Raw genomic sequence first — 11,356 nt, forward strand, 5'->3', positions numbered from 1 at the left:
CAGGCGCTGAGGGTCATCAGATCATCTTCGTCGGCCCCGGTGGGTCGAATCGGAGGTAACAACTCGTCGCGGCCTGGCAGCACCCGAACTAGTTGAACCTTATACACGGTGGGTGGCATCAGTTTACCGTGGAACACGGGGTTGCCCGGTTGAATGATTTTTCTCTTGGCAACATCGACCAACTCGTCGTTCACGAAGTGCAGGAGAGTGCACGGAACCTCGGTGGTGCCCTGCGAAAACATGTAGGGCGTCAGGGATGCCCAGTCAAAGGCAAAAGGAGATGAAGTCCTCGACCGAGAGGCTTAATTAGTTACCGTGATGATGGCGTCGAGCTCGGCTAATGTCGAGGCACCGCCAACGGCGGGCATGCAACTGACGGAGGGGCTGCTTGCTGGCGAGGTGCCGGCCGGCATACACCCGGGTGCATTAAGCTCCAATGCTCGTGCCGGCGCCGGAGACACCAATACCGCCGCCACCGGTGACACCAATGGCGCCGCCGGAGACACCAATGGCGCCGCCTGCGCGTTGTGCGAGTTGCTGGCTGTGAAGCTGGGAATCAGGGGCGGCCCCTTGTAACGCCCCAGATATACTTTCCATATTTGTATCCAACTCTTGCCGTCTCCGGAGCTAAGTTATATTTATTTCTCGGGTTTGGGTCTTTGTCCCTGTGTGTTGTTTTTCTTTTTCGTGCATCTCTTATCATGTCATCACGTGCATTGCATTTGCATACATGTTCATCTCATGCATTCGAGCATTTTCCCCGTTGTCCGTTTTGCATTCCGGCGCTTCGTTCTCCTTCGATGGTCATTTCTAGCCTTCTTTCGTGTGTGGGGTTCAAACATTTCCGGATTGGACCGAGACTTGCCAAGCGGCCTTGGTTTACTACCGGTAGACCGCCTGTCAAGTTTCGTATCATTTGGACTTCGTTTGATACTCCAACGGTTAACCGAGGGACCGAAAAGGCCTCGTGTGTGTTGCAGCCCAACACCCCCCAAATTTGGCCCAAAACCCACCAAACTCTGCTCCATGTCCTAGAGCGTTCGATCACGATCGTGTGGGCGAAAACCGCACCTCATTTGGACTCTCCTAGCTCCCTCTATGCCTATTTATACCCCCTCCATTCGGATCTCTTCTTCCCCGTCCGAAACCCTAGTTTTTTTTAAAAAAAAAAACAGATCTCCACCGACGGACGTGTCCGCCCCCGGCCGGACAACGTCCGCCCACCGCCGCCAGCCACCCAGCGCCCGCCACGTGTCCCTGGGGGACCGCTTCGCCGCCGCCACCGACGCGGGCCCGCAGGCCCAGCGCCGGCCCCCGAGGCCCACTCCGCCGCCGACTCCCGGGCCGCGCCCCGCGCCCCCTTCTCCTCCCGAGCGCCGCCGCCTTCCCCGGCTCAGGCGGGCGCCACCGCCGCCGCCGCCGCCGCCCGAGCCAGACCTCACCGCCCCTCCGCGCCCAGCCACCGGCTGCCTCGCCTCGCCTCCTCGCCGTGCCGCCCGGCGCCGCGCCGTCCTCCTCCACGCCGGCGTCGCCGCGCCGACCTCCTCCCCGCTCCGGCCGCCTCCTTCCTCGTCGCCGGCGAGCTCCCAAGTCCGGCGACCTCGAGCTCCTTCGATCTGCTACAGTGCCCCGCCGGATCCGCGCTACAGTGCCAAACCCTAGATCTGGGTGACTTTCTTCCCTCTCCCTCTTAATTTTTATGAATTCTTTGACTGATGATATCTCCGCAACCGTGGGTCCGTTTTGGGCATATGATATATCAAAATCTTCCTCCCGACATGTACATCATTTCGTTCCATTGCATCTTTTGCGTTTGAGGTCATCTTGATACCCAAAATGCTGTTAGAAGGAGGCTTCGTGAGTTAATTTGCAGATCCGTTAGTTCATCATGTACTTTTGTCATTTTTGCCATGTTTAATTCGTGCATGATATGCCTGTGCCCCTTTGGGATGAATTGTTAAGCATTTTGTCTTCTTTCCAGAGGTGCCACCCATGCATTTTTAGGATGTGTGTGTTGTCTTGTGCAAGCTTGCGAAGAGAGGTACCTGAGATTGCAGATTTCAGGGACTTAGTGATTTTCACTAAGTCTGGGATATTTTAGTTCATGATGCTATATGTCCAGCTTGTTTCCTAGTGATCCGTGCCTCTTTTGAGGATGATCAGTAAGGGAGTTTTGATAATTATGTTATGCTCTATCCATCCATGTCTTTGTTTACATATGTGGAGTGCTCTAGGTTGTCTCAATCGAGCTCAACTTTTGCTTCGTTGTTAATCTGGGCAGATCGTCAACTTGTTTGCGATTTTTGCCGATGCTACCGTTAGTGTTCCATGCATGCTATGCCTTTGTTCTTGCCATGTGTAGCTAGCACATTGTGCCATCTTGCTGGTTATATGCTTTCCTTGACATGACTTGCACCGTGGTGAGTGCATCGAGCTCGTTTACATGCCTTCGTGAGTTATATTTCAGCATATCTCAGTTTTCACTAAGTCTGAAAACTGATTGTGTTTTAGCTATGTTCGTGTGCCCGTTAATATATTTTGTGAACCCTTTGGCCCCAGGTCACTTTGGGTGTTTTGTTAAGCTTGTTGAGTAGCTCCATGCCATGTTCTTACTTGTCATGTTCAGATTTTCTATCATGTTGTTTTGCTGCTCCGAAGAGAGCATCGTGATCTGAAATTTCAGACTAGTGTTAATTTCACTAAGTCTGGAATCTGTTTTGCATTTGCGTTTTAGCCATGCTTGTTTGAACCTCTTAATGGATGAATTTGCCTATGGCTCAGTGCTAGTGTTTTGTCAACCATCTTGTGTACATCACTGCCATGTATTTTGTTTTCATGTTTGGTGGCTGTAGCATGTTCATTTCGTTGCATTTAGATGCCTACTTGCTGTAAATCGCAGACCGGTGTCATATCTTAAAACGCTTGCCATTTCCAAACCGTAGCTCCGATTCCAATGATCTTTATATCGTTTTCAAGCGATTTCATCCCCTCTATCCAGTGGCACACTTGGTTTTCCAAGTTGATGCCAGGTTCATGCATTTCCTGTCATATCTTGCATTTTGCATCCCGCATCGCATCCCGCATAGCATATCGTCATTTCATCATATTGCTTGGTCTTGCCCGTGGTTGATTGTATCCTTGTTGCTTGTTTGTCTTGTTGGGTAGAGCCGGGAGACGAGTTCGCTACCGAGGAGCCCGTTGAGTTTGCTTGTGAGGATCCAGTCAACTCTGACAACTGTGCAGGCAAGATGATCATACCCTCGAAATCACTACTATCTTTGCTATGCTAGTTTGCTCGCTCTTTTGCTTTGCCACTGCTACGATGCCTACCTTTTGCTTGTCAGCCTCCCAATTGCATGATTGAACCTCTAACCCACCATTGTCCTAGCAAACCGTTGATTGGCTATGTTACCGCTTTGCTCAGCCCTTCTTATAGCGTTGTTAGCTGCAGGTGAAGATTGGAGCCGTTCCTTGTTGGAACATTTATTTACTTGTTGGGATATCATTATATTGCTATGTTATCTTAATGCATCTATATACTTGGTAAAGGGTGGAAGGCTCGGCCTCTCGCCTAGTGTTTTGTTCCACTCTTGCCGCCCTAGTTTCCGTCATATCGGTGTTATGTTCCCGGATTGTTGCGTCCCTTACGCGGTTGGGCTATAATGGGAACCCCTTGATAGTTCGCCTTGATTAAAGCTTTTCCAGCAATGCCCAACATTGGTTTTACCATTTGCCACCTAGCCTCTTTTTCCCTTGGGTTTCCGGAGCCCGAAGGTCATCTTTATTTTAGCCCCCCACGGGCCAGTGCTCCTCTGAGTGTTGGTCCGAACTAGAGCCCTGTGCAGCGCCACCTCGGGGAAACTCAAGGGTTGGTTTTAGTTGTACGGATTGCTCATCTGAGTGTGCCCTGAGAAAGAGATATGTGCAGCTCCTATCGGGATTTGTCGGCACATTCGGGCGGTGTTGCTGGACTTGTTTTAACCTGTCGAATCATCTTGTTGTACCGAGATACCGAGTCTGATCGGTGTGTCTTGGGTGGAGGTCTATTCCTTCGTTGACCGTGAGAGCTTGTTATGGGCTAAGTTGGGACCCCCCTGCAGGGATTGATCTTTCGAAAGCCGTGCCCGCGGTTATGGGCAGATGGGAATTTGTTAATGTCCGGTTGTAGATTACTTGAACTAAACTTAATTAAAATGAATCAACCGTGTGTGTTACCGTGATGGCCCCTTCTCGGCGGAGTCCGGGAAGTGGACACGGTGTTGGAGTTATGCTTGCGCAGGATGTTCCTTTAGCTTCTCGCTCGTGCTTCGCCTTCTCTTCTCGCTCTCATTTGCGTATAAGTTAGCCACCATATATGCTAGTCGCTTGCTGCAGCTCCACTTATATTGCCGTACCTGTCCTATAAGCTTAAATAGTCTTGATCGCGTGGGTGTGAGATTGCTGAGTCCCTGTGGCTCACAGATACTACAACTCCAGATGCAGGTCCAGGTGTTTCTGCTCCAGTTGACGATTACGAGCTCAAGTGGGAGTTCGACGAGGACTCTCAGCGATACTACGTGTCTTTTCCGGATGATCAGTAGTGGTGCCTAGTTGGGGTTATCGATTCAGGACCTTGTCGCATGTTGGGGGTCTTTTCTATTTTGGCACCGTAGTCGGGCCATGAGTGATTTGTATGATGGATGTTATTTATGTACTCTGATGTGACGTGGCGAGTGTAAGCCAACTATGTTATCTCCCCCTTTTATTATATATTACATGGGATGTTGTAATGATTGCCTGACTTGCGACATTGCTTTCAATGCGGTTATGCCTCTAAGTCGTGCCTCGACACGTGGGAGCTATAGCCGCATCGAGGGCGTTACAAGTTGGTAATCAGAGCCTTCCCCGACCTTAGGAGCCCCATTGCTTGATCGTTTTTAGCAGCCGAGTTGTGTCTAGAAAAAATGTTTTGAGTCCTTAGGAATTATATATCGGAGAGCTTAGGAATTCTTTTTACTTCCCAGTCTCCTCATCGCTCTGGTAAGGCATCCTGACGTAGAGTTTTGACTCTTCTCTTCTCAAATTTCACTAAATTTTTTTAGGATCACGCGAGTATCTTGGTTTTGTTCCGATGGTTTTGTGACGAGAACATTGTTCTTGGTGCCTCCTGTCTTTAGGGGTTGTGGCAGTGTCCCGGGGAGTTGAGCTCCGAGGTGTTGTCGTCACAATTTTATCGTTGCAATTCTGGTATACTTGAGATATGTTCGCCGACATCGAAAATCTCTTTTATGCAGTTCGTTGGTGAGATAACCTCGACGCCACCCAGTACTGGGGCGGGAGTTCGGGAGTATCGCCATAACTTGTATAACGGATGCTTTTCGAAGGTTGAGGTAGATGGTTTCCGAAGTTTTCCTTGGTTATGTGTTGAAGGATGGATACAGCTGGATGTAGGATTTGCTAGTTTGGGTGAGATATTGTGCTTCCCCTGTATCCCCAACACCTGATTGCATAACCGGAAAGGTTCGGGAGTTTCATAGGTGGGAATTCTAGTAGCTCTAGTTCTTCTTCCACGGATATTGGTTTGAGATTGGGATTTCTTACCGATTATTCGTTCTTGATCCGTACCTTGTTGAATTATTTCTCTACCTTAATTCTACGTGGCTTCTCAATTTATGGATATGTGACCATTTGAAGAGGAATGCATTCGTTCATTTTGTTCGGATGTGAAGACTATATGTTGCAATTTTCATTCCGTTGGATTCAGCTTCTATATTGTTGTCTATCAATGTGCTAATGGTGGTCAACCTCTTCAGGATGGCTCCTCCAACGCGCACGACTCCGAATCCTGATCCGCCTCCACCTCCGCCTCCTCCGGAAGCATGGCAAGCTGTGATGGCCGCTACTAATGCAAACACACAGTTGATCATGCAAATTCTCCAAGAGCGCAATCAAGGCAGTCAAGGGAATCAAGGCCATAATCAGCACCACTTTGCTACTCTGAACCAGTTCCTCGCAAATGGCCCAAAGACGTTCAGCGGTTGTGTTGAGGCTACCGATGCTGACGATTGGCTAGTGGATCTGGGCAAGCATTTTGAATGCAGCAACGTCAGGCCTGAAGATTTCGTCAAGTTCGCTTCTTTCCAGCTCAAAGATCAGGCTGCAGAGTGGTTCCAGCAGTACAAGGATTCCAGAGGTGGACGTTTGATCACTTGGGATGATTTCCGTCAAGATTTCCGCGCTCATCACATTCCTCAAAGTGTGGTTGAAAGTAAGCGTCAGGAATTCCGCAATCTGAAGCAAGGCTCTTTGTCTGTCTATGACTACAACAAGTTGTTCCAGAAGCTCGCCCGTTTTGCCAAGCAGGATGTTCCTGATGAGAAGAGCATGATCTATCAGTTCAGGGGTGGTCTTCGTGAGGAAATTCAGCTCGCTCTTGTCCTCTTTGAGCCGTTGAGATACGATGAGTTCTACAACATGGCACTGAAGCAAGAGGCTGCTCAGATGAGGTGTGATGCTTCCAGGAAGCGTGCCAGAGATGTTACTCCGTCTTCCTCTACTCAAGTGGTCAAGCAGCAGAAGTATTGGCTTCCTCCTCCTCCGTTCCGTCAGCCGTATCAGCAGAAGAGCAAAGGTGGCAGTGGTTTCTCCCACCCACCCAACCCAGGCTTTCAGAACAAGTCTTCGTCTCAAGCGCCAAGACCGAGTGCTCCGTATCACCGTCCGCTTTCAGAGGTCACGTGCAACAAGTGCCAACAGAAGGGTCACTATGCCAACAAGTGTACCAACCAGAGGCGTCTTCCTCCTCCTCCTCCTGTCAGATCGGCAAGTACAGCTGTGGTCAAGCACAATCCCAAGCATGCCAAGGTCAATATGGTGAATGCAGCTCAGGCAGAGGATTCTTCAGATGTGATCATGGGTAACCTTCCTGTTAATGATATTCCTGCAAAAGTTCTTTTTGACACTGGTGCATCGCATTGTTTCATCTCGAGACCTTTTGCCTCCAAGCATGATTTTGTTACTCAAATGTTGCTGAGACCGTTGTATATTGACTCTCCGGCCAGCCTCTTGACATCTCGAGTGTGTGTTCCGGATGTTACAATCACTTTGGGCGACTGCAAGTTTCTCTCTTCTCCGGTGGTTCTTGGCAATTCTGACATTGATCTTATTCTTGGGATGGACAGGCTCTCTAAGCATAAAGCTCAGCTTGATTGTGCAGCCAGGCAGATTCAACTGACTCATTCGTCTGAGGATGTAATTGTCTTTGCTGCTCGGGATAATACCATCCGGTTGTTTTCTCTCAATGAGAAGGGTGAATTGGATGCTATTTCGCAGATTCCGGTTGTTTGTGAGTATCAAGACGTTTTTCCAGAAGAGCTCCCAGGAATGCCTCCAAACCGGCCGGTTGAATTCGTTATTGAACTTGAGTCTGGCACGGAACCTGTGTGCAAACGTCCCTTACAAGCTCGGCCCCGAAGAGTTGAAGGAGTTGAAGAAACAACTCGATGAGCAAGAAAGATTGGGTCTCATTCGGCCTAGTACTTCTCCGTGGGGTTGTGGTGTTCTTTTTGTGAAGAAGAAGGATGGATCGAGTCAACTTTGTGTTGATTACCGTCCGGTGAACAAGAAGACCATCAAGAACAAATACCCACTTCCCAACATCAATGAGCTGTTCGAACAACTCAAGGGTGCTCAAGTATTCTCCAAGCTCGATCTCCGTATGGGTTATCATCAGATTCGTATTCGTGAGCAAGATATTCCCAAGACGGCGTTCAGAACAAGCTTTGGCTCATATGAATACACCGTCATGTCTTTTGGCCTCGCCAACGCTCCTCCGATGTTCTCTCGCATGATGAACTTCATCTTCAGCCCCTACACCAATGAGTTCGTTTTGGTCTATCTCGACGACATTCTGGTTTTCTCCAAGAACAAGGAAGATCATGCCAAGCACTTGCATTTGGTTCTTGACAAGCTCAGAGAACATCAGTTCTACGCCAAGTTCTCCAAGTGTGAATTTTGGCTCGATGAAGTTCTTTATCTGGGTCATATCATCTCTGCCAAGGGCATTTCCGTGAATCCTGAGAAGGTGTCCGCAATTGTGAATTGGGAACCTCCTCAGAACGTGAAGCAACTCCGTAGTTTCCTCGGTCTCGCAAGCTATTGCAGAAGATCCGTCGAAAACTTTTCTAAGATCGCCAAGCCTCTCTCAAATCTTCTTCAGAAGCACGTCAAGTACGTTTGGTCTCCGGAGTGTGATATTGCTTTCAACACTTTGAAAGAGAAGTTGATCACTGCTCCAGTTCTGACTCCGCCTGATGAAACCAAGCCGTACGAGGTATTTTGTGATGCCTCTCTCCAAGGTCTCGGTGCTGTACTGATGCAAGAGAAGAAAGTTGTTGCTTATACCTCTCGCATTGTCTCTCTGCACGGTATTCCTCAAGTGATATCTTCAGACCGTGGCAGCATCTTTACCTCCAAGTTTTGGGATTCTTTTCAAAAGGCCATGGGCACCAACATCCGCTTCAGCACAGCTTTCCATCCTCAAACGAGCGGTCAAGTCGAGCGTGTCAACCAGATTCTCGAAGACATGCTCAGGGCTTGTGTGATTTCTTTCGGCATGAAGTGGGAGGACTATCTTCCTTATGCTGAATTCTCATACAACAACAGCTTTCAAGCAAGTTCGGGCAAGGCCCCCTTTGAAATTCTATATGGCAGGAAGTGCCGTACCCCTCTCAACTGGTCTGAAACCGGTGAACGTCAGCTGCTGGGTAATGACCTAATCACAGAAGCAGAAGATATGTGCAAAGTCATTCGTGATAACCTCAAAGCAGCTCAATCCCGCCAGAAGTGCTACTATGATAGTAAGCACCATGAATTGGCCTTCGAGATCGGAGATCATATTTACCTCCGCGTCTCTCCCATGAAAGGTACTCGTCGCTTCGGTATCAAAGGGAAGCTTGCCCCTAGATACGTGGGACCTTTCAAGATTGTCAGCAAGAGAGGCGACCTCGCCTATCAACTTGAGCTTCCTTCAAACTTTGCAAATGTTCATGATGTGTTCCATGTCTCTCAGCTTCGAAAGTGCTTCAAGACTCCTGACCGCACCGTCAACTTCGAGGACATTGAGCTCCAAGAAGATCTCTCCTATCGTGAGCACCCAGTTGCTATTCTTGAAGAAACTGAACGCAAGACTCGCAACAAGTCAATTAAATTTCTCAAAGTCAAGTGGTCTCACCATTCCGACCGTGAAGCTACCTGGGAACGCGAGGATCACCTCCGTTCTGAGTACCCGGAGTTCTTTCAGTCCTAGATCTCGGGACGAGATCTTTTCATAGTGGTGGAGTGTTGTAACGCCCCAGATATACTTTCCATATTTGTATCCAACTCTTGCCGTCTCCGGCGCTAAGTTATATTTATTTCTCGGGTTTGGGTCTTTGTCCCCGTGTGTTCTTTTTCTTTTTCGTGCATCTCTTATCATGTCATCACGTGCATTGCATTTGCATACATGTTCATCTCATGCATTCGAGCATTTTCCCCGTTGTCCGTTTTGCATTCCGGCGCTTCGTTCTCCTTCGGTGGTCATTTCTAGCCTTCTTTCGTGTGTGGGGTTCAAACATTTCCGGATTGGACCGAGACTTGCCAAGCGGCCTTGGTTTACTACCGGTAGACCGCCTGTCAAGTTTCGTATCATTTGGACTTCGTTTGATACTCCAACGGTTAACCGAGGGACCGAAAAGGCCTCGTGTGTGTTGCAGCCCAACACCCCCCAAATTTGGCCCAAAACCCACCAAACTCTGCTCCATGTCCTAGAGCGTTCGATCACGATCGTGTGGGCGAAAACCGCACCTCATTTGGACTCTCCTAGCTCCCTCTATGCCTATTTATACCCCCTCCATTCGGATCTCTTCTTCCCCGTCCGAAACCCTAGTTTTTTAAAAAAAAAATAGATCTCCACCGACGGACGTGTCCGCCCCCGGCCGGACAACGTCCGCCCACCGCCGCCAGCCACCCAGCGCCCGCCACGTGTCCCTGGGGGACCGCTTCGCCGCCGCCACCGACGCGGGCCCGCAGGCCCAGCGCCGGCCCCCGAGGCCCACTCCGCCGCCGACTCCCGGGCCGCGCCCCGCGCCCCCTTCTCCTCCCGAGCGCCGCCGCCTTCCCCGGCTCAGGCAGGCGCCACCGCCGCCGCGGCCGCCGCCCGAGCCGGACCTCACCGCCCCTCCGCGCCCAGCCACCGGCTGCCTCGCCTCGCCTCCTCGCCGTGCCGCCCGGCGCCGCGCCGTCCTCCTCCACGCCGGCGTCGCCGCGCCGACCTCCTCCCCGCTCCGGCCGCCTCCTTCCTCGTCGCCGGCGAGCTCCCAAGTCCGGCGACCTCGAGCTCCTTCGATCTGCTACAGTGCCCCGCCGGATCCGCGCTACAGTGCCAAACCCTAGATTTGGGTGACTTTCTTCCCTCTCCCTCTTAATTTTTATGCATTCTTTGACTGATGATATCTCCGCAACCGTGGGTCCGTTTTGGGAATATGATATATCAAAATCTTCCTCCCGACATGTACATAATTTCATTCCATTGCATCTTTTGCGTTTGAGGTCATCTTGATACCCAAAATGCTGTTAGAAGGAGGCTTCGTGAGTTAATTTGCAGATCCGTTAGTTCATCATGCACTTTTGTCATTTTTGCCATGTTTAATTCGTGCATGATATGCCTGTGCCCCTTTGGGATGAATTGTTAAGCATTTTGTCTTCTTTCCAGAGGTGCCACCCATGCATTTTTAGGATGTGTGTGTTGTCTTGTGCAAGCTTGCGAAGAGAGGTACCTGAGATTGCAGATTTCAGGGACTTAGTGATTTTCACTAAGTCTGGGATATTTTAGTTCATGATGCTATATGTCCAGCTTGTTTCCTAGTGATCTGTGCCTCTTTTGAGGATGATCAGTAAGGGAGTTTTGATAATTATGTTATGCTCTATCCATCCATGTCTTTGTTTACATATGTGGAGTGCTCTAGGTTGTCTCAATCGAGCTCAACTTTTGCTTCGTTGTTAATCTGGGCAGATCGTCAACTTGTTTGCGATTTTGCCGATGCTACCGTTAGTGTTCCATGCATGCTATGCCTTCGTTCTTGCCATGTGTAGCTAGCAAATTGTGCCATCTTGCTGGTTATATGCTTTCCTTGCCATGACTTGCACCGTGGTGAGTGCATCGAGCTCGTTTACATGCCTTCGTGAGTTATATTTCAGCATGTCTCAGTTTTCACTAAGTCTGAAAACTGATTGTGTTTTAGCTATGTTCGTGTGCCCGTTAATATATTTTGTGAACCCTTTTGGCCCCAGGTCACTTTGGGTGTTTTGTTAAGCTTGTTGAGTAGCTCCATGCCATGTT

The sequence above is a fragment of the Triticum aestivum genome, chromosome 4A (assembly GCF_018294505.1).
Source record: "Triticum aestivum cultivar Chinese Spring chromosome 4A, IWGSC CS RefSeq v2.1, whole genome shotgun sequence".
Taxonomy (NCBI): domain Eukaryota; kingdom Viridiplantae; phylum Streptophyta; class Magnoliopsida; order Poales; family Poaceae; genus Triticum; species Triticum aestivum.